At 45.9% G+C, this 27,139-nt stretch overlaps 1 long non-coding RNA gene and 1 pseudogene across 1 annotated transcript; both read left to right on the forward strand.

Moving 5' to 3' along the window:
- The first annotated feature begins 316 nt into the window (after positions 1 to 316).
- On the forward strand, positions 317 to 2,503 carry LOC124704557. Its single transcript, XR_007003595.1, has 3 exons — positions 317 to 681; positions 1,015 to 1,206; positions 2,101 to 2,503. It is a non-coding gene; the product is annotated as an uncharacterized LOC124704557 (long non-coding RNA).
- Positions 2,504 to 3,201: 698 nt separating this feature from the next.
- On the forward strand, positions 3,202 to 27,139 carry LOC124697703 (annotated as a pseudogene).

Raw genomic sequence — 27,139 nt, forward strand, 5'->3', positions numbered from 1 at the left:
AGTTGCTTTTTTAACAAAAATCCGTGCAACCAAGTTTGGGTACATGATTTTCTATCAAGCTGTATTTTTCTCTAGCATTAGTTGTAGTTAATTACATTTTACTAGATATATTAAGTTGCTTTGCAAATATCTGTTAACATAGTTAGGTTTGCTTTTTCATGATATTAACTTTGCATAGATTTAAGTTGCTTGTAAACCTTTGATAAGTTATTTCTGGCAACATAGTTAAGTTGCTTTTCCATGCTATTAACTTTGATTTTGCAGTAGTTAATTGAATTTATTTTGATTGAAGTTGTTTTTGCAGCATAGATAAGTTGCTACTGGCAACATAATTAAGTTGCTTTCTCACGCTATTAGCTTTGCTTTTGCACTAGTTATTTCTGTTCATATATGTAGATTGAAGTTTCTGGCAAACTTAAGTTCAGTAGAAGTTTCTGCATAAACTGTGATACTTTTGCCCCAACAAATATCAGTAAACCATCCTTTTAAATATGTTGAACCTGGGAAGCCATCTTTGTTAAGTTCTCATTCTACTTTTCCCATGGTGATCTTTGCTTCACCAGATAACATGCGAACCGAGCCTAACTTAGCTGCTGCAAGAGACTGGAAATTTCTCTTCGATAACAATGGTTCAGGATTTTCCATACATGTATAGCACCCCTAAGTTGTACCAGGTTTCAGGTTTGTTTTTCCTCTTATTTTTACACGTGCATTTCCTAGGATACAAACCAATTTTGATTGAGTATTGGATTACTAAGTTGTTCAAAGGGGTTACTTGTTTTTCTGCTTGAGCACACATGGGGTAACCTAACTAAGAATATTTTATTGTCACATGATTCACCTTGTGTTTGTTCTATCCAATACACACTAAGTTGTTGTGCATGCTTTTTGTGTTTGTTTCTCCAACAAATATCCTTTTCTATTTGTTTCACTCATAGATCTAATTTAAGTTACTGCATTTTGTCATGTTCCACTTAACAAAGAACCTGCCATTTCCTATTCCTGCAAACTTAGATTGTCTCAAAATCGCCCTATGCCGAGCGTATGAGTTCGACCACACATCGTCCTATGGATGAGCAAGGGTAGAGATGGAACGGGAGGGTATCCGCGTCCTAGTGGTGGCAGAGTCGGAACCCCGAGGTGTTTGGCAGAGGCGGAGGAACACACCCAACACATCTGCGTCGACATGATAACTCCAGTCCTAAGGTTCCGTACTCTTTCTTACCAATTCTACCTTAGTCCTCTTCTCGGAGACTAGTGACATGAATGGCGGGTGGAGAGATGTGAGAAGTAGATGCGGAAGTTGTGCGTTGGGGACGCCTCCAACGAGCATACCTGCACTCTCATCCAATACGCCCACCTCCAACTCCTCTATGTCCACTACTAGCTAGGAGCTAGCTTCCCCTTTCTTGCTTTGATCACAACTTAGCTAGCTAAATCCATTGGCCATCTCCACCTAGGAGCAAACAACTCATTTTTTAACCTTATATGTCTAAATGTTCTAGCACAACAACATGCATAAGTTGCTTTTGGTGAACATATTGAAATTGCTTTTGCAACGTAGATAAGTTGTTTATGGCAAAAATAATTAAGTTGCATTCCCATACTATTAACTTTGCTTGTGCAGTAGTTAATTAAATTTATTTTATGTAGTTTTAAGTTACTTTCAGAACATAGTTAAGTTGCTCTTCCATACTATTAACTTTAATTTAGCAACAGTTAATTAAGTTCATCTTACGTAGATTTAAGTTGCTTGCGGAACATAGATAAGTTGTTTCTGGCAACATAGTTAAGTTTTCTTTCCCATTCTATTAACTTTAATTTTGCCGTAGTCAATTAAGTTCATTTTACGTTGAATGAAGTTGCTTTTGCAACATAGATAATTTTTTTCTGGCAACATAGTTAAGTTTTTTGCATTATTCAATTCAGTTTAATATATAGACTAGTCTGATTTTTATCACTGATTGTAGGGGGAGTTATTTTGCTTTTGCAGTTTCCTTTTTCTCCATAAGTTATTGTATTCACCATAAGTAAGCTATTTTTTGAACATTTTAATTGTTGCACTCATTCTAATTTGTGCTTATTCACAAAAAATATCAGGTTTGTGCATCAAAAGGGGGAAGCAGTACCAGTGTGTTGGTGTCAGCTTGAAGCAACATAAAATGTTATAAGTTAGCTGCGGCTTCAGCTGCTGTAGTGGCATGCGGGATTTATTGGACATGCAACTAAGTTTGCTTCAAAAGGTGTTTTCCTGTTGTATGAAACGTGAGTTTTCCTATCCATCGAAGTTGTGCACCATCATGGCGAACTTGCTTATTGCCGTGCCTAAGTTGCCTACTAGTAGCACTAAGTCGGGTAACATCATTGTTGTAGAGCTGCGAGCCATTGTCGTGAATGTTTACCGTTGGGCCTAAGTTGTGCATTGTTTGTCGTGGAGTTGTTTTTTTGTTGCTACAAAGTTGTTTACCTGAAAAACTAGTAGTAAAAGTTGTGATTCTTGGTACTATGATGTTGCTGACTCTTGTTGTTAAGTGAGTAATATCAAACTAAGTTGACTATAAAATATTCAGAAAAACAGTGTAAGCAACTATGTGTACAAAGTTGTTTTGCCACAATATTAGAGTTGTTTTAAAAATAAAAGTTTGCTAAAACATATACAATGAGATATAGTTTTGAAGATCTTGTCGCCAGGAGGTCAGCGGTGAAAACAGATCACACTTCTCACAAACTTTCTAAAAGTTATGGCTTTTTGAAATTTTCCTATATGAAAATTAATTACGCTCGTGTGGGCTTCAAAATTTTCCTTATTTGTACGTTGGGCAAATAGGTGCTAGGCCCTTTCCTTTTCCGGTTCGGTGGGTTGGATACTTTCCATATTAGAGGTGGAGGCTAGGTAGGACTAATTGGCCCTCGATTGCTACCTAGACGCGTCCTTCTAAAATTAAATTGGCAATCATGCACTACAAAACCGCCGCACGGATTGATAAATTTGCGGTGCCGCCGGGTAGCACAATCCAATAATAAAAGGATCCGGATTGTAGACGTCCACATCTCCGAGTCGGTTCGTTGTTCAAGTTCGCGATCGTAGGCAATATAAGGAGCCAGGTGGAGTCGTGTAGCAGAAAAAAGAAAAGCCAAAGAGTAGGAGAGAGAATCTCCGATCGCAAGCAAAGCAGCAGGCAACTAAGAAAATCGAGAACAATGGCCGACATCGAGAACGGTATCCACGACGCCCTCGTCGCCACGGCGGAGCCAGATGAGGAGGCTAACCGCCGCTGCCGGCAACAGATCTTGGGTGTGTTGAGTCTCGTCTTGGGAGCGATCACCGCTGTCTTACTGTTGATGTGCATCTATTACGGCCTAAAGGACGACTCTAGCATCCCGCTCTGGGCCCTCGCTTTGATCTTGGGGATGCAAGCCTATCTCGTAGGATTCGGATTTTTCCGCGCTCGCCGTCCTCTTTGGAAAATTTTATGTGAGATATGTAATCCAGAGGAGGAATGGCAGATAGATGCATAAGGTTGCCCCAATTAGTTCCGAATGCCATCATCTTATATTGTCAAATGGTGGTTTCGTTTGACCTCACGTGTAAAAATATGCAAATATGTGCTCCTTAGTTGTTTACGCACTGAAATTTTATATGGAGTATATTTCATTTGTTCCAAGGATTTACTTGTTCTATAATGCATAGCTCTGTTCGCCGTCATCTTTCGCTTTGTCTTGTTTTCAGATTGAAAAACAAGTGCGCTAGCTATGTCGTTGTACAAACCTTACGACTCAAAGTGTGTTTAGAGAGACAATTTTTTAACAATATTTTTTTTTCACCAAATACTCAAATTTGAATATGATCAGAAATAATACGGTGGTAGGCCAGGCTAACCCGATTAGGGCCTATGGGCTGTAGTAACCCGACCTGACAAGATATCGTGTGGGCTCCCCCGTATCGCAAAGCAGGCCGGGTTCACCGGACCCGACTGGGCCTCGTCGGGCAAGCCCAAACCAAAGAAGGTGGTCGAGCTAGGCGTACACAATTTGACCGCTCGGGCTAGACATACCCGACTGTTCTCTTTTTTTATTATTCTCGCTGGTTTTCCCTGCTCCTTTCTCCCGCCAACCCCTTCCCGCCACCGTTTCCTGCCATCTCATCCCGTGGTCTTTCTTTATAAATGGAACCACCGAATTGTTTTGATGTACCCGTGTTTCTTCCCCTCTTCTTTCTTCCACCAACCTTTGATGCCGTGAGTGTGCCTTTCTCATATCAAGAATTTAGAACATCGAAGATGAAGAGTGCAATCTTGCCCCAGGGATGACACAGCCAAGCATTGTCAGTGCGGCGATCTTGCGAAGGTGAAGGAGATGGAGTATTTTTCATACAAGTTTGGCATGAAGTTTTTATGTGTGCCAACTATGATCACGATGTGCCAGCAAGTTCGGAGTACCTGAGGCCTCTGGTATGTTGTAAGCATTGCAAAGAGGCGATGGTTGATGCGAGAAAAGCTCCAAGATAGTGGGTGAGAAGGAACTATGGGATAACTTATTAATCGTAAGTTTTTTTCATTGTCATACTTGGTTTACCCGGTTAGCTAATTTTTAGATTCTCAAAATTCCAAATGAAAATATGAAAGCAGGAAGATTTTAGTTTTTTTCCAGAAATTTAGGATTATATATATTTTTATTATTATTTAATTAAAATTAATAATTGCATCCTGCATAAAGATTACTATTACTTTTAGCAAATTATAAGATATTCAAATTTTCAGGTTTTAGGTTTAGCAAAAAAAATTAAAAATTAAAAATATGAAAATAATTAAAAATTATACAAATTATAAAGTTAATGTTTATTTATTTATTCAAGATTATTATTACAACAATACTTTTGTTTATTAAAATATTTATTTGAAATTCGAACAATAAAGAAATATGACATCGACCAACATGTTAATACGATTGATATGATACTAGTATCACACACATGCGCGTGAAGCACTTGGATGCGGGATGGAAAGGAACTTGGAAGTTAAGCGTGCTAGTGCTAGAGTAGTGGGAGGATGGGTAACCGAGCGGGAAGTTTGAGCACGAGTAAGTAATTGGACTAGAGATAAGGGTAGTTAGAGACTAAACTTATCAAATAACTAAAATATTAGAAATTCTAAAAAAAAAGGAAAAAAGAGGGAGTGGAAAATAATTCGAACAAATTTTTACGGTAGCGGGGTTCTACCGCGGCAGCGTTTTGGGGCGTTTTTCTGTCGCGGCAGACCCTTTAGCAACGGTTCGCCGCTCGGACGCCCGACAGCCGCCACGTGGTGCACCCTTTAGCACCGCTCGGAAGCACTTGGATGCGGGATGGAAAGGAACTTGGAAGTTAAGCGTGCTAGTGTTAGAGTAGTGGGAGGATGGGTGACCGAGCGGGAAGCACTTGGATGCGGGATGGAAAGGAACTTAGAAGTTAAGCGTGCTAGTGCTAGAGTAGTGGGAGGATGGGTAACCGAGCGGGAAGTTTGAGCACGAGTAAGTAATTGGACTAGAGATAAGGGTAGTTAGAGACTAAACTTGTCAAATAACTAAAATATTAGAAATTCTGAAAAAAAAAGGAAAAAAGAGGGAGTGGAAAATAATTCGAACAAATTTTTACGGTAGCGGGGTTCTACCGCGGCAGCGTTTTGGGGCGTTTTTCTGCCGCGGCAGACCCTTTAGCACCGGTTCGCCGCTCGGACGCCCGACAGCCGCCACGTGGTGCACCCTTTAGCACCGCTCGGAAGCACTTGGATGCGGGATGGAAAGGAACTTGGAAGTTAAGCGTGCTAGTGCTAGAGTAGTGGAAGGATGGGTGACCGAGCGGGAAGTTTGAGCACGAGTAAGTAATTGGACTAGAGATAAGGGTAGTTAGAGACTAAACTTGTCAAATAACTAAAATATTAGAAATTCTGAAAAAAGGAAAAAATAGGGAGTGGAAAATAATTCGAACAAAATTTTACGGTAGCGGGGTTCTACCGCGGCAGCGTTTTGGGGCGTTTTTCTGCCGCGGCAGACCCTTTAGCACCGGTTCGCCGCTCGGACGCCCGGCAGCCGCCACGTGGTGCACCCTTTAGCACCGGTTCGCAACTGAACCGATGCTAAAGGGGGGGGGGCTTTTGCACCGGATCCTTTGCACCGGTTGGGCATCCGGTGCATATAGCCCTTACCAATCGGTGCAAAAGGTCCATTTTTTTACTAGTGGTTATTCGCATCATCTTGAACTTATATTATTGTAGCTGAACCATCACTTACAGCAACACTTGCCACCGACTCCGTGACATTCTATTTTTCTGGAAATATAATCACAAAGCATTACATAGAGCAATGCAATGTTCAAACTCGTCAATTTTCTGCTTTTACGATTCAAACTCGTCAATTTTCTTAGGTGCAATGCAATGTTCAAAGCATGGAGAGGTTGACCGAACCGAGAATGAGGTGAACATGGAGAGGTTGACCTCACAAATCCATGTTCCATCTAAGTTTCTTTTTTGAAGGACCATCTAAGATTGGGTTTGACAACACGAACGATAAAAAGAACACACCACGCTTGTCGACCCGTAGTTATCTTGCATATGAGTTTGTGCAAAATAACTAAAAGTTCTTTCGGAATTTAAAGTATGTTTTATTTCTATAAGAGAAGGGCACCATTAGAGGGATCATTTTGTGTTTGCTGCTTAAATTTCTTACTATTAAGGAAAATGCACGATAGAGCGTTTTTTTTTTTTGGAAAAATGGACGATATAGCATTGTAAACCTAGAGTAAACATAATTGCTGAGTTCATCGGGAACTAGCATCAACTCCTTCTATTAGGAAAGCCATGTATGATAGTTTGTCAGGAACTAGTGTCGCTCAGTTGGCTAGCGGCTTTTAAGGCTTGCTCAACCCACACAAGTTTGCAATAGTCTCTATCATGTTTTTTTTTGAAGGGTATAGTCTCTATCATGTTTTTTTAAGGGTATAGTCTCTATCATGTTAATTGATCACTACGCTGCCATATTTTCTCCAAAAATCAGAAATATCAGAGCACAAGTGATATACACTTTCGCTTTAAGTGGAGAACCTCGATACTGCGGGTTGATTTCTTCAAAACTATGGAGAAACTGCGAAAGTACAATTTAAGCTAGTTATGATCGTTGGATGTCGATTTGACAGATGGCACGAAGGACAACCGATTTTAGGCCCACCCATCAGAAAATCGATGCCCTACGGTCGCCCAAAACCAATTATAGAAGTCCAACATGTACATTAAGATGTGAATTCTTTTAAAATCAAAGAGCCCAAAGGCTAAGCAAACCTTATGTCCAACCCTAGAGTTGTTGATGCGTTAGTCGGGAAGTCATCGGTCGGGGCTAGAAAGCAGCGACGCTAGTGACTTGAGACATGCATAACCGTACCAAAGAGGAAAGCCACAAGAAGGACGGGGCGACAACCCCACATCCGACCAGATAGACCCTAGGAGACATGACCTCACTGTTGGAAATATAAGCAAATATCCATATGAAATAATCCGTACAGATAATTGATAAATCATGACTACGAAAATAACAAGTAAACTAATCATGCAGACTAGTAAAGTATATGAACAGATCACATCTAAACAAGACAAATCGATTGCATCTACCATAGAAACTAGAAGAAGAAACTCTAACAGAAACTGAAAGAGAAACAACAAGATCACATACTTCGCAGCAGCTTCGTTGTCGCCCATGTTGAGGTTGCCGAGGAAGTCGCTGAGGTCCGGGAAGAAGTTGTCGGTGTGGAGAAACTCGTCGTCCGAGGACGACGTCGTGATGCCAGTAGTCGCGCCGGAGCGCTCCCCAAAACCTGATTGCCCCTCACCCGTACGGGTTCACGAGAGGCGGGGTTCCGGAGGCCTACTGTCCCGACGAGTCGGTGCACGCCGACGGACGGGATGAGGAAGACGAAGGCGGCGGCGCAATGAACCGGAAACAGGTAGTCGCATGTGCGTCCGGCACGAGACTAGGGTTGGAGTCCGCGCTTATATAGTGCGGTTCGGGAAGGTCGTGGGACGCAGCCCACGTCCGAGTCGGCACGGCCACGATCCAGGAAAACCGGAAGGCAAAACGGCTGAGTAACGCGTCCGTTAATGACTCAAAATTGATTACACAATTAATTTCCCAAACAACAAAAAGATAAGCTCGGCTCGGCGAGATTCCCGCAACCCGCGGCGCGTCGTGACGTGACGAGGCGAGGCGAGGCGGGCGGCGGAGGAGGAGGAGTGCGCGAGGGCTCTCTCTCTTCTCACTCACTTACTAGGACTAGAACAGCCCACCTTATATACAACTCCAACTCTCTCTCAACTAGCAATGTTGGACTAAACTTTAGCTCCCACTAGTGCTGCCACTGATTATTGGAGTGGGCCATGTGAGTTTCAGAATTTGATAATGGGCCATGGGCCAAAGGCCAAATGCCCCAAATTCCAGCAATCCCCCACAAACTTTCATTGGCACATCTCACCAATAGGTTTCCAGAACATTGTTTTATATACCGGTATATCGTGGAGACTGTTAAGTTGAACTTCCACTTAAAGCTTCATATTACGCTAGATTGCAACTTGGATAGTGGACTATGCCTTGAACTACAAGTTTTCTGCGCACTAGCTCCATACAAAGCCTAGACCGATACTAGGCTGCCGCGAGACTTCCTCGCGGTTTGGAGCTTATACGTCATACTCCAGGGCCTTTCATGAGTTTACTAGAGAGCACCCAACTCTCATAGATTGCGACGTTAAACAATCAGACTCATATAGGTGTGTTCTTCAAAATATGTTCTGCAGGACAACATCTTTGCTAAAATAAGCCACTTAGAACACATTAAGATAATTATCAACCTGCCATGCAGATTAGGGGAGTATTGCATCTTACGGAGTGGTAAAATTGCTATAGGGATATATACTCTCCTCCCAGCTAACCAACGACTTGTCTCCCGACTCTAATTCACGGGATCTCCGATCACATAGAGTGGGTTACCACCGTGGGCAGCTCATACTGTGGGTCTCATACCCATCTCCCTCGATGCATTTTCTATCACATTTCGTGATAGTCCCTTTGTGAAGGGGTCCGCCAGATTTCTAGACGTATAGATATAATCCAACGCTATAACTCCGGAGTTTCTCATTTTCCTGACAGTTTTCAGTCTCCTCTTCACATGCCTTGATGACTTCATATTATCCTTCGAACTGTTTACTTTGACGATCACAGTTTGATTATCACAGTTCATAGGAATAACGGGTATTGGTTTCTCAATCACAGGTAAGTCCATCAAGAGCTCACGAAGCCACTCTGCTTCAACAGTGGCTGTGTCTAATGTTGTGAGTTCTGCTTCCATAGTTGACCTCGTAATGATGGTCTGCTTGCAAGACTTTCAGGAAACAGCGCCACCTCCAAATGTAAACAAATAACCACTTGTGGCCTTAGTCTCATCAGCGTCAGATATCCAATTTGCATCACTATAACCCTCAAGTACCCTTGGATACCCAGTATAGTGAATACCATAACTCGCATTGCCTTTCAAATAGCGCAAAACTCTCTCAAGAGCATGCCAATGAACATCTCCAGGTCTAGATACAAAACGGCTGAGTTTACTTACAGCAAAGGAGATGTCAGGCCTCGTGGCGCTGGCTAAATACATAAGCGAGCCAATGATTTGCGAATATCGCAATTGATCTCTAGCAATTCTTTTATTCTTACGAATTATCACACTAGGATCATAAGGCGTTGGAGAAGATTTGCGGTCGCTATACCCGAAGCGACTCGGGATCTTTTCCACATAGTGGGACTCGAAGCAATGTAATCCCACCATCCTCATCCTTGAGCAGACTTGATGTTTAAGATCACATCGGCTACTCCCAAGTCCTTCATCTCAAAACAACGAGATAGGAACTCCTTGACCTCCTTAATCACGAGTAAGGCTGGTCCCGAATATCAATATGTCATCGACATAGAGACAAAGAATAACTCCCTCGCCCCCACCATGGCGATAGTATACACACTTGTCAGCTTCATTTACAACAAAGCCTTCAGCAGTTAAAGTTCTTTCAAACTTCTCATGCCACTGCTTAGGCGCTTGCTTAAGCCCATATAAAGATTTCAGTAATTTACACACCTTTCCTTCTTGACCATCTACTACAAATCCATCAGTTGCTCCATATAAATTTCCTCTTCAAGCTCTCCATTTAGGAAAGCAGTCTTAACATCCATTTGATGAACGAGAAGACCATGTTAGGCAGCCAAGGATAGTAGCACTCGAATGGTGGTCAATTTGGCAACAGATGAGTATGTATCAAAGAAATCTTCACCTTCTTTCTGGGTATAACCCTTGGCCACAAGACGTGCCTTGTACTTTTCAATAGTACCATCGGGCCTAAGCTTTTTCTTGAACACCCACTTGCATCCTACAGGTTTGCACCCATAAGGACGATCGGTAACCTCCCAAGTTCCATTAGCTAAGATGGAATCCATCTCGCTACGGACAGCTTCCTTCCAAGTAGTCGGCATCCCGAGATGCATAGGCTTCGAAATAGAAGTGGGAGTATCATCCACGAGGTACACAATGAAATCGTGACCAAAGGACTTTGCAGTCCTCTGTCTCTTGCTCCTTTTGGGAGCTTCACTATCATTCTCCACAGGATTATCAAAGTGTTCTATAGCCATGGTAGGTTCAGGAAATAATTCATGAGTAGATGAACTGGGCATCTCCTGAATTGATGAGCTAGACGTTTCTTTCATAGGAAAGATGTCCTCAAAGAAAGTCGCATCATTCGACTCCATAATTGTACCAACATGCATGTCGGATACCTCAGATTTTACTATCAAAAATCTATAGCCAATGCTATATATGAAAAGCATATCCCAGAAAAACACAATCCACGGTTTTTGGTCCAAGCTTGCGCTTCTTGGGTATCGGCACATTTACTTTCGCCATACAGCCCCAAGTTCGTAGGTAAGAGAGTTTCAACCTTTTCCTTTCCCATTCCTCAAAAGGGGTAATGGTTTTGTTCTTTGTGGGGACACGGTTTAGGACATGACATGCAGATCAATATTGCCTCCCCCACCATGCCTTGGATAGACCCGATGTATCTAACATGGCGTTAACCAAATCAGTTAGAGTACGGTTCTTTCTTTCGGCCACCCCATTTGACTGAGGTGAGTAGGGAGGCATCCTCTCATGGATAATACCATGTTCCGCACAAAAAGAATCAAACTCGTTTGAAAAATACTCTCCACCACGATCGGACCTTAGCCGTTTGATCTTTCGATCAAGTTGGTTTTCTGCTTCAGCTTTAAAGATTTTGAAGTGATTAAGAGCTTCATCTTTAGATTCAGGAGGTACACATAACAATATCGAGTAGAGTCATCAATTAAAGTCATGAAGTATCTTTTTCCTCCTTTTGTCAATTCACCATTCATTTCACAAAGATCCGAATGTATAAGCTCCAGCGGTGCCAAGTCTCTTGCCTCCGTGAGTCTTGTGAGACTTACGTGGTTGCTTAGCTTGCACACATACTTGGCACTTGGATTTCTTGACAATAGCAAATTTCGGAATTATATTCATATTCGCTAGCCGCGTCATGCACCCAAAATTAATATGACAAAGTCGTGAATGCCAAATATCGGACTCACTATCATTGCAAACATGATTAATAATTTGAGTACATAAGTCTGACAAAGATAAGCGGAACAAGCCTCCGCACACATAACCCTTTCCAACAAATTGTCCACACTTGGAAATTACAACTTTATTGGACTCAAAAACCAACTTAAAACCATCTCGACATAAAAGTGATCCGCTAACGAGATTCTTATTAATGGAAGGAACGTGCTGCACATTCTTCAGCTGGATGGTTTTTCCCGAAGTAAACTTCAGATCCACCATACCAACACCACGAACAGAAGCACGTGAGCCGTTTCCCATCAGCACGGAAGAAGTCCTTGCGACCTGATAAGAAGAAAACATAGAGACATCAGAACATACATGTGTATTGGCTCCGGTGTCTATCCACCAATCAGGAGAATTACATACTGAAAGGACAGTAGGAGAAGTACCGTACCCAGCGTCCTTCATCTCAGTATCAACACCAATAACAACATTTGCGGACTTGCCGCTGTTCTCACGCCGATCATGACGTTCTGGGCAATCGGGAGCCCAATGTCCGGGAGCGCCACAAACATGGCGGTTCCCTTTCTTCTTATAAGGAGTCTTCCTCTTGAAGTTGGTTGAGTTGGAGGCTTTGTTCTTCACGTCAAACTTGCCTTTTCCATTGTTCTTATTCTTAGACTTGTGAGATTGGAAGTTCTTCTTCTGTACCACATTGGCACTAGAACCTCCCTCATAACTACGAGCGCGTGTGTCCTTTGCTCTCGCCTTCTCTTCCACATGAAGCGAGCCAATGAGATCCGAAACGGAAAACTCTTGTCTCTTATGTTTCAGAGAAGTAGCAAAGTTCCTCCACGAAGGAGGAAGCTTGGCAATAATGCCACTGGCCACAAATTTGTCCGGCAGGCTACACTTAAACTGCTCGAGTTCTTTGGCAAGGGACTGAATCTCATGAGCCTGCTCAACCACGGAGCGCTCATCAGTCATCCTATAGTCATAGTATTGCTCCATGACATACAGTTCAGTGCCAGCGTCCGAGACCCCAAATTTGGCCTCGAGCGCATCCCACGCATCTTTACCATGGTCGAAAGCCATGTACGGGTCAACAATGTTGTCCCCAAGAATGCTGAACAAGGCCGCCTTAAACATGGCATCGACCTTCTCAAACTTTTCCTGCTCCTATGCGAGAGAGGCCCCTCGGGTCTAGCATACGTGGCGCTAAAACAGCCTAGGTTTGTAAACCATAGGACTGCCTTTGTGCGCCACCTCTTGTAATGCATACCATCAAAGAGGGAGGTCGAGTAGCGGCAGCAACGCTGCTTGAATTGATTTGCCTATAATCAGGTTTTTGGATTGTTGGAAATATAAGCAAATATCCATATGAAATAATCCGTACAGATAATTGATAAATCATGACTACGAAAATAACAAGTAAACTAATCATGCAGACTAGTAAAGTAGATGAACAGATCACATCTAAACAAGACAAATCGATTGCATCTACCATAGAAACTAGAAGAAGAAACTCTAACAGAAACTGAAAGAGAAACGACAAGATCACATACTTCGCGAGCAGCTTCGTTGTCGCCCATGTTGAGGTTGCCGAGGAAGTCGCTGAGGTCCGGGAAGAAGTTGTCGGTGTGGAGAAACTCGTCATCCGAGGACGACGTCGTGATGCCAGTAGTCGCGCCGGAGCGCTCCCCAAAAACCTGATTGCCCCTCACCCGTACAGGTTCACGAGAGGCAGTGGTTCCGGAGGCCTCATCGTCCCGACAGTCGGTGCACGCCGACGGACGGGATGAGGAAGACGAAGGCGGCGGCGCAATGAACTGGAAACAGGTAGTCGCATGTGCGTCTGGCACAGACTAGGGTTGGAGTCCGCGCTTATATAGTGCGGTTCGGGAAGGTCGTGGGACGCAGCCCACGTCCGAGTCGGCACAGCCACGATCCAGAAAAACTGGAAGGCAAAACGGCTGAGTAACGCGTCCGTTAATGACTCGAAATTGATTACACAATTAATTTCCCAAACAGCAAAAAGATAAGCTCGGCTCGGCGAGATTCCCGCAACCCGCGTCGTGTCGTGTCGTGTCGTGTCGTGACGAGGCGAGGCGGGCGGCGGAGGAGGAGGAGTGCGCGAGGGCTCTCTCTCTTCTCACTCACTTACTAGGACTAGAACAGCCCACCTTATATACCACTCCCACTCTCTCTCAACTAGCAATGTGGGACTAAACTTTAGCTCCCACTAGTGCTGCCACTGATTATTGGAGTGGGCCATGTGAGTTTCAGAATTTGATAATGGGCCATGGGCCAAAGGCCAAATGCCCCAAATTCCAGCACTCACTATCTCCACGTTGAAGCAGAAGCTAGTCAAACCTCACGACTACCTGCAAAACTCAAAGACATAGTAGATCCACCACTCGAGTTGTGATACCCGCATGTCGGTATCCAACATGGCGTCGATAGCCGCTTGTGTCCTATGCTCCCAGGAGGCTCCCTATGGTGTCGAGATTGGCATGAGAGCGTCGACCGCGCCGAACATAAAGCGTTATGGGGCCGCGGCTCGCCCTTTGAGGAGGGCAATGGGACATGACTTGAAGCTACTACCTCCGTCCTAAAATAACTATCTCGGTTTTGTCTAGATACGATTGCATGTTAATACATTTTAGTTATAGATACATCTGTATTTAAAAAAAATAAAAAAAATGAAGACACTTATTTTAGAATGAAGGAAATATTATACAATATCTGTTCTTCTATCCGAGAAGCTCGTGAGACATTGCTGTAAATTTTACAAATGAAGCACATGAAAAATAATACAAATGACTCTTCACAATAATAATTGAATTTCCCTCTTGTGTCGCAACTCACAACAAAATTGGTGGGGATCACTGCTGTGGTAATCGATCCATTGTGGATTCGGCAACAAAATGCAGCAGATAGGAGTGCTTGTAGTATGCTCCATATCATTGTGGAGTCTGACTGCTCCTTGGTTATCTTTGGTGCTACGGACAAGACGATGGATCGTTCACCGTATTTATATTTATGGAAAAAGCTGAAAAAATCTTTACGGGTTAACATTTTATATTATTGAGCATTTAAGCACATAAGCTTGTGATTAGCTCATTAGCATCATGTAGGTCAGTATACGACTATCTGAGCGATGAAGTTCCCTAATAAAAAAAAAATCTGAGCGATGAAGTATAGGTACAGACCAAAAGTCTTCGCAACGACGGATATTCACATATCCTCCCGACCCCATCACTCGAGCCAGAACCATCCCCAGTCCACTCCCATGGCGCGCCACCGGCCTCGGGCTCTCCTCCGACGACTCCTGCCCACCTCGTAACCGCCGTCCAAGCCGAGCTCATCCAACCCGTGGCCGCGACCACAAGAGTAGCCTCTCTCGACCCGAATGGCCATGGCGGCCTCACTTCTCACTGCCGCGCCGTCCCTTCTCTCGTCGGCATCGCCGAGACGGAGGCCCTTCCTCGCGGCCCCTGCGCCCGCTCTCCGCCTGAGGGTTCTCGCTTCTTCGCCGCTCGCGCGAGAGTCTCGCGCCGCGTGCATGGTGGCGCTGGTGCGAGGCGGGGGTGAGGCGACGGAAGAAGAGCGGGACCAGGCGCCCGATTGGCGCGCTCCCGCGGCGCGGCTGGTGCTGGGCGCGCTCATCGGCTCCGCCGCGCTGCTCGGCTGCGGCGCGGCCCTGGCGGCGGCGGCGGAGGACTCCATCAGGGCGTCCGGGTTCGGGCTGCGGGTCGCCGCGTCGCTGCGGAGGCTCGGCTGGCCCGACGACGCTGTCGTCTTCACGCTCGCCACGCTGCCCGTGCTCGAGCTGCGGGGCGCCATCCCGGCCGGGTACTGGATGCGGCTCCACCCCGTCCGCCTCACCGTCCTAGCCGTTCTCGGGTTTGCCTTTGCTTCCCCCACACCCAGTGTCATTTCTTCGTATGTCGAGGTCTGGTATTTGCCCGCGACGTGTTCGATGAATTGCCGATGGCGCATTCGCTGCATTTCAAATAGCGTCAGTGCGAGTAGATATTGTGACATCGTTCTGCAACTACTAATAGATACAGTATTGCATTATAACGACTAGCGAGCACAGATTTATTGGGTAGAACAAGCCTAGTCGAAATGTGGGACTTCTGAGACGAATGTGTATGCACGCCTAGTTGAAAATTTGTGTTTGGCTTCTGAAACTGATGTGGAGAACAAGCCTACTTGAAACGTGTGTTGAAACTAATGTGTAGGACGGGCCTACTTTGACTTCTGAAACCGAACAAGCCTAGTTGAAATGTAGGTTTGACTTCTGAAACTAATATACTATAAACAAGCCTACTTATGTGTGTTTTGGCTTCTCTTTAAGCTCAGACGTAATAAAATAGACAAGCTGTCTGACAAAGTCGGTCACACAGTTTCATAAAGTGATAAATCTGATTTATCTGTATGAACAATGTGATAAATTAGCCTACTAGCTTACTTAAACTTTTCTTTGGATTATACATAGAGAAATTAATGATGAAGTGGATTGACTGTGTATCCTATGTTTGTTTTGTTCAAATTAACCCAATCTTCTACTAAAACCTGAAAGGGTACAACAGCCACAAAGAAAGGGCCACCCAGTAAATCAACTTACATAGCTGCCCTTTGGCACATCAACGCCATCAAGGCGATCTTGCGGCTGTTCGGGCAGGCATCTGGCCTGCAAGTAAACTACGCTAAGAGCTCAGCGACCGTGCTCAACTGCGACGCCGATGCAGCTAACTTGATCATGAGCACGCTGGGTTGCCCCGTCGCGGAACTGCCGCTTACCTACCTGGGGATCCCGCTAACACTCAGACGCCCTACCAGGGCTCAGATGCTACCGTTGGTGTAGAAAACAGCGGCTAAGCTCCCCATGTGGAACGCCAAGCTCATGGACCGCTCTGGCAGATTGACGACGGTGAAGGCGGTGCTGGCCGCGATCCCTATCCACCAACTAATGGTGCTACAGCCGCCCAAATGCATCCTAAGGCTACTCGAGAAGATTCAGCGAGGTTTGCGCGCGGAGGCCACTGTCATGTCAATTGGCGCTCCGTCTGCCGGCCAATCTCGCTTGGCGGCCTCGGTGTTCAGGATATGGAGCAGGCGGGGATGGCCCTGAGACTGCGCTGGCTTTGGTTCGGCAAGACCGACCAAGAGAGGGCCTGGAGTGGGCTTGACGTACAGGCCACGCAGCAGGAGCAGAACCTCTTCTTCGCCTCGACGGAAATGGTGGTCGGCGATGGGCGCTCCGGCAAGTTTTGGGAAGACCGTTGGATTTATGGCTGCGCCGTAAGCCAGATTGCCCCCGAGCTGTACGCTTGCGTTCCGAAGAGACGTCGGAAGACGACATCCATCGCAGCGGGTTTACATGCCCACAGCTGGGCGCGCAACATCCACGGGCATCCGCGAGGTGGGACAGTACCTCCTGCTGTGGAGACAGGTTGAGTCCATCACCCTCACGAACCAGCCTGACCAGCTGCTCTGGCGTTGGACCACGAACGGCGCCTACTCGGCGAAATCCTGCTACCTGGCCATGTTCCACGGGTCCAGAGCTTGCGCCTCTTGGAAGCTCCTCTGGAAAACCTGGGTGCCACCTCGAGTCAAGTTCTTCCATTGGCTAGCGGTCAAGGATCGCTGCTGGACGGCGGAGTGCCTTCGCCGACGTGGGCTGCAGTACCACCCTCGTTGCTTGCTTTGCGATCAAGAGCCGGAAACTATACAGCATCTCCTACTAGCTTGCCCATTCTCGAGGCAAGTTTGGTACGAGATCCTGTCCTGGCTTCGACTTGCCTGTAGTCCTCCCGTCGATGAGGCTTCCTTGAACGACTGGTGGATCACCGCGAGGCAGAATACGCCGAAGCCAATGCACAAGGGCCTGGCCACAATGATGCTGCTGCTGCCCTGGATGATCTAGAAGCACCGTAATGCCTGTGTCTTCGAGGGCGAGCAGCCCTCGGTTTCTGGCACATGCGACAAGATCCGGGCTGAGGCATCCCTCTGGGCTAGGGCGGGGGCGTTAGGGCTACGTGCCGTGCTGCCGGTAGATTGGGATGTCCATTGAGCTACCGTTATCTCGAATCCTGTAACACACCTCCCTTGTGAGATGTGATCTTGTAAAACTCTTCTTCTTTGCAATGAAATGAAACGCAATGTCATTGCGTTTTCTGAAAAAAAAAAGGAAATATGAAGACATGCTGGTTCACCTTTTAATTAGTGTGTGGAACTGAAAGTGCCATATAACTCGCTGCTGTGTCACAGGACAACTTAGCTATTATCCTGAGTTTTTATTTTCTCAGGATAATTAATAGTTTCCTAGCTGTGCATTGGTGAGATTTAGTGACAGTGACACTTGATTATCACTTACTAGTTACTGCAGATTTACAGTTCGTACATGGTAAGATAAATGACTCTAAAGAGAACACAGCAAGTGACTGAAAAATTAACAACTACTCTGTATATTTGAATAGAAAACGTTCATTTTTTGCCCCTAAACTATTTTGACACTGTTTTAATGCTGTGGACGATAGTTCACCCTGGTTTTGCACAAGCGGGTGCTACGTCACCTTCCTCGCTCTCTCCTCTCCTGTCTCTACTCCAACTCATCCTATCATCACAGGCCAATCCTGAAATCCAATCCCGAGGCTATCTGAGAGCAGCTGGCAGATGTGCTCCAGATGAAGGCACTAGAGCATCTCCCACGTCCTCACAGGCCTGAGCAATCCCGCTGATAGCTCCATGCTGCGCTACCTTGTCCGTATGTCTCACCGTCCTATCAGTTATTGGGTTTGTCTTTGCATTTCTCGTGTCATTGTTTTGTTTGACAAAGTCTAGTATTTGCCCGTGAGGTGTTCTATGAATTGCCGGTGGTGCATTGACTGCTTGTTAAATAAGGTGCAATACGGGTGGATACTATACAATGTTCTGAAACTAATAGACACTATATTACATGGTACTAGATACTATTATGAGTACCGATGACTTATGAAACTAATGTGTAGAACAAGCCTAGTTGAAATGTGTGTTCGGCTTCTGAAACTAATGTGTAAAAGAAGAAGCCTAGTTGAATGTAGGCTTTCGACGAGTCATCAACGACCTCGCGCTCAAGGAGGTCTACCTCAATGGACGCCACTATATGTGGTCCAACGAGCAGTCCCCTCCCACCCTCGTCCTCCTCGACCGCGTCCTTTGCACTGCCGACTGGGAAGAGCACCACTGCCATTGCCACCTCCGCTGCATCGCTTCGGTTGTCTCTGATCATAGCCCGCTGCTGCTGGATTGCTCCCCCCTGCCCCCAGCCCACAGACGCTTCCACTTCGAAGACTTCTGGGTGCGGATGCCGGGGTTCCAGGACACGGTCGCTGAAGCCTGGCACTCCATTGAGCAGGCCGATCCCTTCCAGCGCCTCTTTCTGAAGTTACAGGCAACGGCACGGAAGTTGACAAGCTGGAGCGCGCTCTCGGTGGGCAACATTCGACACAAGCTCGCCATCTCTCGCGAGCTGCTGCTGCGTTTCGATAAAGCGCAAGAAGGGAGGCTCTTGACCACGCACGAGGACTGGCTGCGCAAAGAGATCAAACGGACCTACCTCGGCCTGGCCTCACTTGAACGAACCATGGCGCGGCAAAGGGCACGCATTGCATCCCTCAAAGACGGAGACGCCAATACCTCCTTCTTCCACCGCCAATGCTCCTACCGCCGCCAAAAGAACAGAATCAGGAGCCTCACCGATGATGGCCGCGTCCTCACCGAGCACGCAGACATCGCTCAAGCCACGTTCCACCACTACGACGCCTTGCTCGGAACGGAGGTGCCCAGGGATCGCACGCTCAATTTCGAGTACCTGATGGGGCAGGACCATGATCTGCGCGACCGGCGTTCCTCACGCTGCTACCCAAGCATGCCGAGGCGACCAGCCTACGCGAGTTCCGGCCAATCAGCCTGATCCACCTCATGGCCAAACTCTTCGCCAAGGTTTTATCCTTGAGGCTCGCACCGAAGCTTGACGCCATGGTCAGCCCGACCCAGAACGCGTTCATTGGCGGACGGAGCCTACACGACAATTTCGTGCTCGTCCGACAATCCGCGAGGCTGCTACACCAGCTGGGCGCGCCACGCATCCTCGTCAAGCTCGACCTCGCGCGCGCGTTTCATTCCATTGCCTGGCCGTTCCTATTCGAAGCCCTACGGCGCTACGGCTTTGGGAGCCGCTTCCTCGACTGGCTCTCCATCCTGCTCTCCACGGCAAGCACGCGGGTGCTGATCAATGGCGACCCAGGCCCACCAATATGGCACCGGCGCGGACTGCGCCAAGGCGATCCCCTCTCGCCGCAGCTGTTCATCCTCGCCGTGGACACGCTCGGACGTCTATTCCGGCACGCTATTCAGCTCGGGGTGCTGCGGGAACTCCACCCCTGCCGCGTGATACCGACGATCTCCCTCTATGCCGACGGTGTCATCCTATTCTGCCACGCCAATGCGGAGGAAGTTAGGGCCGTCAAAGAGATGCTCGAGCTGTTTGGGAGGGCTTCCGGCCTCTGCGTTAACTACGCAAAGAGCACGGCCACCCTCATCCGATGTGCGCCGGAGGAGGTGGTCACCGCCACTGCCGGCTTAGGCTGCCCACTGGTCGACTTGCCTATCACCTACCTGGGAATACCGCTCACCGTAAGGAAGCCCACCGCAGCCCAGCTGCAGCCAGTCGTCGACAGGGTCGCGGCCAAGTTGCCAACATGGAAAGCAGGGCTCATGGATCGGGCGGGACGCCTCGTCATGGTCAAATCGGTGCTTGGAGCAATCCCCATCCACCAGCTCCTGGTCATTGCGCCCGACAGGCGAACCATCAAGCTGATCACGAAGATTCAGAGGGGCTTCTTATGGGCAGGACGTGCGGCGGCCAACGGCGGACACTGCCACGTAAACTGGCAACGCGTGGCGCGGCCGCTCAGCCTTGGCGGCCTCCCGCGTGCATGACCTGGAACGCACGAGCCTGGCGCTCAGCTTGCGCTGGTTATGGCTCAGTCGCACGGACAACCGACGCGCATGGCATGGCCTCGACCTGCAGTTCACTGCAGCCGAGCGCTCCCTGTTCTTCGCTTCCACCACCATGACTGTGGGAAACGGGCTCAATGCCCTGTTTTGGGAGGACAGATGGCTTGGCGGCCGCTCCATTAGCGAGATCGCGCCACAGCTCTATGCGTGTGTCCCTAAGCGAAGAAGAAAAGGAAGGACGGTGGCAGACGGCATGCTCGGGCATAACTGGGCACGCGACATACACGGAGTCGTCGGCCTCCATGAGATCGGCCAGTACCTCACGCTCTGGCGCATGGTCAACGCCGTCGTGCTCTCTGAGGCCCAAGACCAGCTCGTCTGGAAGTGGACACCCAGCGGCACCTATATGGCCCGCTCCGCCTACCTCGCCACGTTCCAGGGATCCATGCCTTGCCCCGCCGGGAAGCACACTTGGAAAGCTTGGGCGCCTCCCCGGGTCAAATTCTTTCATTGGCTTGCCTACCAAAACTGCTGCTGGACAGCGGATCGTTTGGCGAACAGAGGCCTGCAACACCATGCTAGATGCCTGCTATGCGACCAAGAACCAGAGACCATGCGCCACCTGCTCATCGAGTGTTCATTCACCAAGCAGATATGGCATAAGGCCTTAGCCTGGCTGCGTATCCCATGCCGGCCTCCGGAGGACGCGGACGCATCTATCTTCGCCTGGCTGGACACTGCTAAGCGCTTAGCTCCGAAACCGATGCATAAGGGACTGGGGTCTGCTGCGCTGCTGGTGCCTTGGATGGTTTGGAAGCACAGGAACAACTGCGTTTTCGAGCGAGGGCGGCCTTCGGTCGCCGACCTTGTGCGTGACATCCAGTGCGAGGCTAGGCTCTGGGCACAGGCGGGCGCCACCGGGCTTGGCGTCGTTATTCCAACAACCTGGGATGTACACTAGGCTTTCTCTTGGCTATCACCTGTAACTCACCTCCTAGGAGGCTTGTAAACTTGTTTCCCCCTATCTTTTCAATGAAATGAAACGCAAAGAGTTCTTTGCGTTTTCTCGGGAAAAAAAAAGCCTACTCATGTGTGTTTTGGATTCTCTTTAAGCTCAGACATAATTAAATACATGCTGTCCGACAAAGTCGGTCACACTGTTTGATAAACTGATAAATCAATTATCTGTATGAACAATGTGATAAATTAGCCTACTTAAACTTTTATTTATTCATACATAGAGAAATGAATGATGAAGGCAATTGACTGTGTATCCTATGTTTGTTTTTTCAAATTAACCCCATGTTGTATTAAAATCTAAAAGGGCACTACAACCCCAAAGAAAGGGCCCCAGTAAATCAACTTACATAGCTGCCCTTTGGCTCATGTTTAAGGGCAGCTAAGTCATTTGTTGCAAAATGATATCTACCATGACATGCAATTTAAGTAAATATGAAGACATGCTGGCTCATTTTAGTTAGTGCGCGGAACTGAGAGTGCCACATAACTCACTGTGAGGACAACTTAGCTATTATCCTAATGTTTTTTTCTCAGGATGATAAGTACTACCTCCGTCCAAAAATAAGTGTCTTAGTTCTGTCTAGATACAGATGTATCTAGGTACATTTTAGGTGTAGATACATCCGTATCTAGCAAAAGTTGAGACACTTACTATTGGATGGAGGGAGTAGTTTTCTAGCTGTGCCTTGTTGAGATTTAGTGATGGTGACACTTGATTATCACTTACTAGTTACTACAGATTTACAGTTCCTACATGGAAAGGTAACTGATTCTGAAGAGAACACAGCAAGGGACTGAAAAATTAACAACTATAGGAATAGAAAACATTCATTTTTGCTACTGAACTATTTGCAACTCTCACTCTGTTCTCTAAACAATTTTCTGTCACTCTTAACCCTGCCCCAACCCCAAGGTATAGTTAAAGCATTCCCCCCTGTCTGATTTTGACACTGTTTTAATGTTGTGGATGATGGTTTAACCCGAGAGGCTCGCACCTCAACCTGGTTTTGCACAAGCGGGTCCGACATCACCTTCCTCCCTCGCTCCCCTCCAGTTTCTCTACTCCAACTCATCCTATCATCACAGGCCAACCCTGTGCTGTTCACACCTCTCTCCAGTTCCTGACCATGAGAAACTCATTCCCAGCGGCCTTGACCGTGAGGCTACTTAAGAAGAGCAGTTTGCAGATTTGCTCCAGATGAAGGCGCTGGAGCATCTCCCACCGGCAGCAGTCATTCACAGGCCTGAGCAAGCCTGAGGATAGCTCCATACCTGTCCTTCCGCCTCACTGTCCTATCTGTTATTGGGTTTGTCTTCGCATTTCTCGTGTCATTGTTTGTTTGATGAAGTCTAGTATTTGCCGGTGGTTCATTGACTGCTTGTCAAAATAAGCTGTAATACAAGTAGATACTGTATTACATGGTACTAGATGCTATTATGAGTACCGATGGCGATGGCTTGTGAAACTAATGTGTAGAACAAGCCATGTTGAAATGTGTGTTTGGCTTCTAAAACTAATCTAGCCTACATATGTGTGTTTTGGCTTCTCTTCAAGCTCAGACTTAATGAAATGCACCCTGTCCGACGAAGTCACTCACACAGTTTGATAAAGCGATAAATCAGATTTATCTGTATGAACAACGTGATAAATTAGCCTACTAACTTAGTTAAACTTTTATTTGGATTATACATAGAGAAATTAATGATGAAGTGGATTGACTGTATCCCATGTTTGTTTTGTTCAGATTAACCCCATGTTGTATTAAAAGTTTAAAACCTGAAAGGGTACAACAGCCTCAAAGAAAGGGCCACCCAGTAAACCAACTTACATAGCTGCCTTTTGGCTCATGTTTAAGGGTGGTAAGTCATTTGTTGCAAAATGATACCTACCATGACATGCAAACTAGGTAAATGTGATGACATTCTGGCTCATTTTTGTTAGTGTGCAGAACTGGGAGTGTCACATAACTCACTGCGGTCTTACAGGACAACTTAGCTATTATCCCAGTGTTTTTTCTCCGGATAATTAGCAGTTCTCTAGCTGAGCATTGCTGAGATTTAGTGCTGGTGACACTTGATTATAGCTTACTAGTTACAACAGATTTACAGTTCCTACATGGCAAGATAACTGATTCTGAAGAGAACGCAGTTGATCAAGGCACTGAAAAAGTAACAAGTATAGCTGAAAGAAACCGTTCAAATTTTTTTTTACGATTTACGCCCGTAGGCAGTGGCGGAGCTTGACAAGAAACATTGGGCGGGCCAAAACATATTTTTTGAAGAGAAAACAACACAGAGCAGTGAGTTTGGACATAATTGATGGAGTTTTAGCGCTAGATAATCGTTTGATAGAGGAGAAAATGATTTGGGGCTGGGCAAACCATGGCACGGTTTTGTTTCAGCATAGCTCCGCCAGTGCCCGTAGGCATAGTGGCATACATTACTAACAATACAGAGTTGAAACACATACAAGCAACAGAAAACAAGGAGGCCAGAGAAGGAGAGCACCAGCAGCTGGTCCACATTTTTGCTCCTAAACTATTTGCAACCCTTACTCTTTTCCCTAAACAACTTTGCGTCACTCTGATTTTGACACTGAAGCATTCTCCCCCTATCTGATTTTGACACTGTTTTAATGCTGTGGAAGATGGTTTAGGCCGAGAGGCTACGCACCTCACCCTGGTTTTGCACAATCAGTGCTACGTCACCTTCCTCCCCCTCTCCCCTCTTGATTCTCTACTCCAACTCATCCTATCATCACAGGCCAATCCCAAAATCCAATCTTGTGCCGTTCACACCACTCTCCAATTCCTGGCAATGAAAAACTTGTTCCTAGAGGCCTTGACTGTGAGGACCGGCAGCAGTCGCATGTCTTCACAGGCCTGAGCAAGCCCACTGATAGCTCCATGCTGCGATACCTGTCTGTCCGCCTCAATTTTCTATCCTTTATTGGATCTGTCTTTGCATTTCTCGTGTCAATGTTTTGTTTGACGAAGTCTAGTATTAGCCCATGAGGTGTTTGATGAATTTTTGGTGGTGCATTGCTTGTCAAATAAGGTATAATACGAGTAGATAGCTAGATACTATAAAATGTTCTGAAACTAATAGATACTATATTACATGGCACGAGACTTGTGAAACTAATGTGTAGAACAAGCCTAGTTGAAAAGTTTGTATGGCTTCTGAAACTAATTTGCAGAACAAGCCTAGAATTCTGAAACTAATGTGTAGAACAAGCCTAGTTGAAATGTGTTTTTCACTTCTGAATAATGTGTATAACAAGCCTAGTCGAAAATATGTGTTTTGACTTGTCTTTAAGATCACACATAATGGAACACAACCAGTTCGTTAAAGTTGGTTACATAGTTTGGTGAAGTGATAAATAAGGATATTGTGTATGAACAATGTGATATATTAGGCGACTATCTTAATTGTACTTTTGATTGGATTGTGTGTAGCAAAATTATGAACTGGACTGACTGTGTAGCCTATTTTTTTGTGTTCAAATAAACCCCATGTTGTATTAAAACCTGAAAGGGTACAACAGCCCCCAAAGAAAGGCAACACAGTAAATTAACTTACATAGCTGCCCTTTGGCACGCGTTTAATGGCAGCTAAGTCATTTGTTGCGAAATGATACCTACCACGACACATAAACTAAGTGAATATAAGGATATGCTGGATCATTTTAGTTAGTGCGTGGAACCGAGAGTACCACATAACTGACGACTGTCTCCAGGGCAACTTAATTATTGGCCGGATGTTTTTTCTCAGAATTATTTGTAGTTCTCTAGCTGTGCTTTGATGAGGATTTGAGATGCGTGACACTTGATTATCACTTACTAGTTACTACTATAGATTTGCAGTTCCTACATGGTAAGGTAACTGATTCTGAAGAGAACAGAGTTGATCATGGGACTGGCAGATTAAAGACTATAGTTTAAAGAAAAACTTTCATTTTTTGTCCGTAAACTATTTGCAATGCACACTTTATTCCCTATGCAATATTTGGTTATTCTTAGTCCCATAAAGTATAGTCAGTGAAAATATTTTCCCCTGTTTGGTTTTGACACTTGTAATGGCCCATTGTGTTGTGGACTTATGGGTATGGCATGAATGTACTACAAATGATAACAGCAACTTATTTCTTCTTTTAAATTGACATCAACGACATGAATGTACAACTGATAGTAGCATTTTAATAGGGGAATTGGCTGTACAACATGGAGAAACCATAGGAACCCATTTGAAAAGTAAAGCCAGGACTTGTCACTAGTATTGGAGTGCAAGTATTTAGTTAGGATTAGGAGGATGGATGAACATGTAGATCTTCTTGTCAAGTTCATCCTTCTTTGCCTCAAACCATGTTGCTTACCTCCTGCCTGCCTTGCACTAATACAAAGGTCAGTGTTGCCTCTACGCGAAATGTCTTTGACAACCTCCTACAAAATTTCAGTTTATAAACATTCAGAAAAACTCTGCACTCCCTTTTCACCAGAGCAGAAAAAAGTCCACTCGGAATGGATTTCTGTAGTGTGCAGGAGATGGAATAGAGAGGGGGAGATCGATAGAGGAGGGGGTGGGCAGGAAGAAGGTGATTCTGCATCCACGTGCAAAAAATCAGGATAATTCGGAAATCAAGTGATGTACTATTTAGCATTTGAAACAGTTGTTTTTGCATTCTGATGACTGATAGGTTTGTGATGACGTTTATAGTCATTTTTCAGTGATGTGGTTAAAATTTAAATTGCCCATTGTACTGTAGTGTCAGCAATTTAATCATCTCTCTTCAGGATGCTTCATTCTATATACATATAACTTTATTTGTACTATTGGTTTCTCCAGGAACATGGTGCCTGTGCCATTCATCATCCTCTACCTGAAGAAACTCGCCACCTTTCTCTCGCAAAGAAGTGCTTCTGCGACCCGGATTATGGATCTCCTCTTTGAGCGGGCACGGCGGAAGGCTGCGCCTGTGGAGGAATTCCAATGGCTTGGGTTGATGCTGTTTGTTGCTGTTCCATTCCCAGGCACCGGAGCATGGACCGGCGCTATAATTGCATCAGTTCTGGGCATGCCTTTCTGGTCAGGTCTGTCTGCGAATTTCGTGGGGGTCGTCCTAGCAGGGTTGCTGGTAAATTTGCTCATGAATCTTGGGTTAAAGTACGCCATAGTCACTGGTGTACTTCTTTTCTTTGTATCAACTGTGATGTGGGGAGTCCTTCGGTCTCTCAAGAAGTCATTGAATACAGAATGATGATTGAGTCCAGGTTGAAATGTTTCTGGAACATTTTTTGTCCTTCCGAGGGATGTTAGTTGCAACTAAACTGTCAACTTGTAGTCTTGTGAGGGATGATACTTATTCCTGATGTTCAACTGAAGCTTTTGAATTTCTTCAGTTTGTAACACGGAAAAACGGGAAATAGCAGAGTGACAGTTGTACAATGCGCTGAGTGTGCATGAATCATCATTGTGTTA

The sequence above is a fragment of the Lolium rigidum genome, chromosome 3 (genome assembly GCF_022539505.1).
Source record: "Lolium rigidum isolate FL_2022 chromosome 3, APGP_CSIRO_Lrig_0.1, whole genome shotgun sequence".
Classification (NCBI taxonomy): domain Eukaryota; kingdom Viridiplantae; phylum Streptophyta; class Magnoliopsida; order Poales; family Poaceae; genus Lolium; species Lolium rigidum.